The sequence below is a fragment of the Alosa sapidissima genome, chromosome 7, assembly GCF_018492685.1.
Source record: "Alosa sapidissima isolate fAloSap1 chromosome 7, fAloSap1.pri, whole genome shotgun sequence".
NCBI classification, from domain to species: domain Eukaryota; kingdom Metazoa; phylum Chordata; class Actinopteri; order Clupeiformes; family Clupeidae; genus Alosa; species Alosa sapidissima.
The window spans coordinates 16,472,036-16,478,830 of record NC_055963.1 but is presented as its reverse complement, the minus strand read 5'-3'; the positions used below and the strand labels follow the sequence as shown (position 1 = coordinate 16,478,830).

At 38.6% G+C, this 6,795-nt stretch overlaps 2 long non-coding RNA genes across 3 annotated transcripts; one reads left to right on the top strand and one right to left on the bottom strand.

Annotated features, from left to right (window-relative positions):
- Window positions 1-1,165: 1,165 nt before the first annotated feature.
- On the bottom strand, window positions 1,166-2,448 carry LOC121714046. Its single transcript, XR_006033010.1, has 2 exons — window positions 2,027-2,448; window positions 1,166-1,828 (listed from the first exon to the last, which is right to left on the bottom strand). It is a non-coding gene; the product is annotated as an uncharacterized LOC121714046 (long non-coding RNA).
- A 232-nt stretch (window positions 2,449-2,680) lies between these two features.
- On the top strand, window positions 2,681-4,159 carry LOC121714047. Of its 2 annotated transcripts, none has more exons than XR_006033011.1 (4): window positions 2,681-2,770; window positions 3,007-3,180; window positions 3,434-3,618; window positions 3,756-4,159. It is a non-coding gene; the product is annotated as an uncharacterized LOC121714047 (long non-coding RNA). The 2 variants fall into 2 exon arrangements; XR_006033012.1 differs by having other exon boundaries at window positions 2,696-2,770; window positions 3,054-3,180.
- Window positions 4,160-6,795: the final 2,636 nt, after the last annotated feature.

Sequence of the window (6,795 nt, the reverse complement as noted above, 5' to 3'; positions counted from 1 at the left end):
AATTAAACACTAAACAGCAACGATAGTCTGTAGAGTATGGCCTTACATTTGAAGAAGGGATTTCCTTAATGTTAAATATTAATTTGGCCCTTGCTAAAACGATGCACAAATTATTAGCCAATTATTTTGTTCATATTCACTCAGACTTGTGGCATTATAGGTTTCTGCATTAGGTCTACGTTGGAACAAAATAAAACCAGAGAGTTCATTAATATGTAGGCCTATTTTATTCTTGTAGGCTATATGAGAAAAGGCCAAGCGTGTCTTAAGCACTGTTTTATTTTAGTTCGGTATTGTCTTACCTCAACAAGGCTACAGCTCCATGAAAACAATCAGATATAACTCTATAAAGTCTATAAAAAAATGTTGTATTTGGCTGCGGTGTTTGACTGAAATGTAGACTATTCTTTTTTTAATTTCAATACAGTATATGAAACAAACCTCAGTTTAGATAATCATATTCACACATTTTTTTGCCTAATTGACAACCATGATCATGATAACTGACAATATAAAATTAATGTGCAGAATGCTTTCCATTCTTGAACTGCATCGAATCGCATTGCATCGAATTGTACTGAATCGTTTTTTTATGAACATGGATCTTTTCTTGTATCGAATCGTGCCCATGTATCTAGATGCGAATCGTATCGTCTTTTACATGAGAGATTCAAACCCCTAATAAACATACATACACCAATGTAAGAGCCCAGAATGTGTCAGTTTAATAATACATCAACACTGTCACACACACACAGCCACACACACACACACACACACACACACAAACAAACAAAAACACACACACAATACATTGTTGTCTATTCAATGTATTGGAAACAGAAACTTTTTCCTCTGTTTGTTTATGCAAAGATCACTCTGGTACCCACACAGCCCCCACATACATTAAGACCACACACACACACATACACACACAAGGGTGGTTCCATGGCATGAACACAACCCTTTAAGGTGATTTCAATGGAATAACCAGACCCGACCAGAGTTTGTTTTGTTTACCATAATGTGACCAGGGCCCATAAGAGTCCAAAGTCACGCAAAGGAACCCGACTACGCCACCCAGAGGGAAATTGGGAAATGTACCCTACTCAATTATAACACCTTAGACACAAGTTCTTAAACAGAGAGAGCAGAGACCCAATTCTCAAGTTCATGCAAACTTTTATTGATGTTTTTGGAAACAAATCAACTGCTGGAAGGGAAATAGTTAGTATAATATATATGTATTTTATTAGATTTGTCACTAAATTGAGTTCACCAAATAGGCAGTTTACAATCAAGTACAATCACAACAGTCTACAGTCAGATATAAATATGTATGTATCTTGTGTAAAAAAGGGGCAGGAAATACTGTACCAGCTGGGAAAGTGTGTCAGGTGGGCCACTGGAGGGAGGGAAAGCACCCAGAAGAGACACCAATTTACCTGTGCAAAAATAGTCACACACACGCACACACTGATAGCCACTCACAGCAAAGGGTGGTGCAAACACGCAGTTAAGAGTGTACACAAACACGCTATAAGGAAACACACTAAGCATGCAGGTGACCAATAAGGAGGAGCAAAGAGTACCCAACCACCAGTGGGCCCGACCAATCTCCAGCTGTGGCGATATACAGCCACTAAGGGTGATGCTGATGCAGCTTAAAATTGTATCTACGAGACGAACACAGTTGATCACAAACAAAACAAACAATAAAATGATCAAGATGCCAAGACACAAATCCCCCCCCCCCCCCTCAAAGCACACGGACATGCAGGCGTAACGAGACAGATCACCCACAATCAGCAAGCCCGGACAGCCGAGTCTGTGTGCGGCATATAGTACACTTATAGTATACTAGTATAGTATACAAAACAAATTGTAGAAATCATAAATAAAATACAAGGCAAAACAGCAATGGCATTAGGTAGCTCTTCCTGAGGGCAAACAGAGTAGCATTAGCATTACATTTTAACAGCAACAGATACGCAATGCAACCCATGACAGTACATGCTGGTATTACCTTGCATCCACGCTAAACTGAGTGCCAATTCGACCAGTCGTAGTTGCTAGTGATGTTACCCGTGAACCTCCTGCTTCGAAGCGTGTATCGAAGACATGAACCAATTTGGAGTGAAGCTTTGTATCGGAGCTTGATTCGTTTTGTGATAATCACGTGATCAGTGACGTCCAAAGCTTCGTTTCACACACACCCACGTGACTGCTTCGAAATTGAATTCAAAGCATTAAAGTTGCGCGACACGGGGGGCGCCGTTGTGGGTTGTTGAAGAAGGAGAGCCAACAGACTCAATAGTGCTGCTGACACGAAAGCTTATAGCCCGGGCTTTTAGCTCAATTATCAGCACGCTCGACTCCCGTTCTAAGGTGCGTCTGTTTCGCGGGTTCAAGTCCAGGCGTGTGCAGGACTGAATCGCACAGTTACAACACAACCCAGATTACAATTTGTCTAGGCTACGTATCGATCGGGGGGTGGGATTATATTCCGAAAGAGCCGAGCAACACACCAACATCCAAAAGCTGCTACTTATAGCAATTTAAGGCCTAGGCTAAATGAGGAAGTGATTTACGCCATGTGATGTAAATTATGGGGCCGACCCATGTAATCAATTGGGGGCGTAGTCCCTGGCTACAATCACCTAGAGATACGAACTGAATATGAAAACATATAGCTCTTTTAACCACAATTCATGGTTAAGGGTGGGGTTGGAGGTCTAGTACCATAATCTTGTTCTGTTTAACCACAATGGTAATATTAATACTGCTACTACTACTACTAATAATAATAATAACAATAATCTTAATTTGTATACCACCTTTCATAAACAGAATGCTGCCCAAAGCGTTTTACATTTGAAGCATTTAATACAATATGAGTAGAAGAAATAGAAATGAGTATCATGGATTAAAACAAAAAGTTTCATAGTAAAATTCCTCGATGATTGTGGAGATAACCTCGCTCCCACTCCATGCAAATTTGTGCAGAGGAAAATACCTACGTCACAGGGAACTCTGCTTCATATCCTGCACAGAGAGCATATAAACAAAGCCCTGGAAGGGAATGAACCAGATCGCCCCAGTATCGGTTTTGATCAATTACTACATTTCACAACAGAAGAAGCAAAAGGAGACTCTACAATGCAGTTATTTACACTTCCGGTAAGAGCATGTTTACTTCTGTTCTCTGGTGATTTTGATTTCAAGCCTTGGTCTTGGAATGTCTAAGCCAAATGTTTGATGTGGAATGTATTGGCAAGTTATGTTTATCTTCAATGGCTTGGCCAAATATTTGTTGAAACAAAATGTTTAATGTGTTCATCAAGTTCAAGTCCAATTGAGATATATGGCATTTTTCTCATACATCCGTAAATGTTTATGACTTACCCATTGCTGTATTTGTCTGTTTGTCCAGATATCCATTCTTTTGGTGGGCACATGTGTCTCTTGTCCACTGCCAAAAAATGTGACATGGCCCTGTTTTAGGTGTGAAGAAAACTGTTCAAGACGTGATATTCACAATTTTCAGATAACAATAAACAACAGTTTCAACATTAATGAAAAATATATGAATAAGTCCATAGCCACTTGGGTGTACGAGTGAGTATAGTTTTGCCTTGTTTTTTCATGTCAATATGCTGTACATTAGTACTGATTACTGTATACTGTGTTACAAATTTACATGCATCCTTAGGCATTTAGCACCATCACCACTGATCCTTATGTTTGGTTTCCAGCAAGAAAGATGAAAATGAAAGAAGAATTCCTAGAATAATCACACATGCTATCTGCTCTCCCAAATGTAGAGGAATTAGTTCTGGAATGACAGTGCCAATTCAACAGCAAGTTGATGTTTACTACCAAACACAATGTGAACGAAGACAATTCTACAAACTTGAAAAATATACAGAAAAGATCAACCTGGGTTGCACTTGTGTTGTGAAATAAGTGTATAAACTGGCGTGTAAAGAGCACCATTATTTGAATGCATTTTACTGGTCTCTGTTTTCTGTAAAGATCGCTGATCATGATCAAGATCATATTGGTCGACGTGAAGAATATACTGTTTTTGTAAAACACATCAGTTGTGCTCTGCTGTTCATTTGGTCTAAAGTACTCTGAATATATGAAACACAATGATAGGCAAATAAAAATGTATGTGTATTTATTCGTTTGTTTGTTTAATTATTTGGTAACACTTTACAATAAGGGTACACAATTAAGCAATAGTTAAGTATTAGTTAAGCATTAACAAACACTTAGTTCATCATTATTAGGTATGTTTTCAACATTATTTGATTAACAAATATAATTTTCCTTATTAATAGAGTCTTATTTAGTATGTGTTATCAGTGTGTTTTCCTTTCTTATAATGATGAATTCCTAATGTGTACATAATGAACTCATGATAAATTCATAAGGTACAAACCCTAAACTAATTCATAATTCCTTATGTTTACATACTAAACATATGATGAATTCATAATGAGCTAGAGATTGTCAATGTTACTTTAGGCAGTTACCTCACTTATTTCATTGGCAATGCAATGTTATTCAGAATTCATCATAGCCCTACTGTTTGCAGTACTGTGTGCAATTATTAAATCTCCTCAGGCACCTTAGAGACCCCGGGTAGGCTCTTCCCCTGATGTTGTAATGCAGAGGCCTGTGTGTTCATCATGAAATCACCTTTACTTACTGCTTTTGTGTACCTGTCGTGGAAATTTCCACCTCTGGACCTCTGTGGTCCAATTAGCACTCAGAAACCAAGCATCCGATGGAGACAACGAAGACAAGAGATGCTGAGAGACTGTTGATCCTTTTATTCACTGTATTGCAATGAGAATACAATCAGAACAATGTCTAGACTGAACAATCAGCCAATAGGATGAAGAGTATGCAGCTGCAACCCCGATGAGATCTGAACTACTGAGGACTAGGCTCTCCCTTTTATGCTCCTCGGAGCCTGGGTCGCGCCTCCCTTCGGAGACGTCACCAGGCCGTCTCTCAGCCAATCAAAATTGACTAGGAACTGTTATAATGTTATAATGGTTGAACCCTTTTTCTATATACATAAAAATATATGTATTATACTGTGTGTTACTTTTGGTTCTTTCAATGTTTTCTAATTTGGTGTAATGTGAGACTTTATTCCTAATAAAAGAGAGGAATGGTCTCCTCACAGGCCCATTGATTTACGTAATCGTTTCCTGACGTCTTGCAGTAACTGCTCCCACCTTTCGCCCCTTGTCTAGTTCCTTTTCTTTGCAGGCTTCAGTTCTGATTGCACTGTCCTGACATTTAGCTTGTTTATTTACAGGAATTGTTGCCCCTTCTCGCCCCGTCTGGCTCTTCATCCAGTTACCTTGACACTCAGCTTTCTAACTTACAAGGTCACATCTCGTCATGTCTACAGCAGGGGTCTCAAACTCAAATGAGCTGGGGGCCACTTCGGCCAACGTCATCTGATTGGAGGGCCACGTCACTGTTAAAGACTAAAAAAGAACGGCTATTTCTGAAAATGCAATGTCTTTTTTTTCAAATACTACAAAACTGCAAAGAGAAAGTGCAAATCTTTTTATCTCTTTTTAGACACCTGTGCTAACAACCTTAGCTTATAAATAAAATAATGATAAAATAAATATTAATACAAATTATAAAAAACAAAAAGCATAAAATGTGTGTGTTTCACTCCAAATAAAAATATTTTCTTCTCATAACTTATTTAAGCCTGCATGGCAAACTTTAGGCACCAGGGTTAAGAAAACAACACGATTGGATTTTGACATCAACATTTCAAAAGCCTTGAAAGTGGTTTTTGTAAGGCTTGAAAGTCCTACTGTGAATCTTTGAGTATAAAAAAAGTTTATGAAGGGGGTAAATGTATCTAATTTGCCACTGGATGATGTAGTAAAATTTATTTGTAAGAACATACTGTATACAAATGTAATTTTAACTCCATCAGCCTGTCTCCCTCATATTTGCATTAACTGTTGTACTTGGTGAAGACCCGCCTCGACCATTTGCAAATCAAGTCTTTTGTCATGTACAACGACCCCACTTTTGTCTTATGGCAGACTTCACTATAGAGCTGCACAGTCCCGCCCACAGCCGATGCCGGATGTAAAAATTCAATGCAATTTCTCCATTGACAATTGCGGTATAAGCCATAAAAACTTAACTGCACGTGCAGACTTAAAACCAGCTACGGCTGTACGAAGCGATTGTATATGCTCCTATAGACACCAAGAGTTCATGGGGCACTAACCTTGTTTTGAGATAAATGCCTTTTATTCGCGATCTCTTGGATAAGTACTTCATTACCCACAATCCTGAACAATCCCACAGTGATGCCTCTGATTGGTGGAAAGGCCGTTATGGTCATAGTTTGAAACCGTTTGAAACTTTCTCAGTGAAAAATATTGACAAAGATGGCGGAGTCTTTTACTGCCTATGGCGAAAATCTTAATGTGATTAAAAACTTTCTTGACGAATATTGGTACTTGTATCAACAAGGATTGGGGTTTACACATCACACGAACTTAGTCAGGGCCAATACACTATCAAATAGACCACTGTAAATGTTTAAACAAAGTTTAAACACTCAAACTTTTCAGGTAGCCGACAGGCTAACCTTTAGCATTTCCGACATTGTATGTCATTACATAATGCAGCTAACATTAGCCTACATGCTGCAACACAGTATGAAATATATTATGTTTTAGTGAGTGTCCAAAGGGGTGAAAGCCACTTTAAATCGGGTCACATTATTGACTG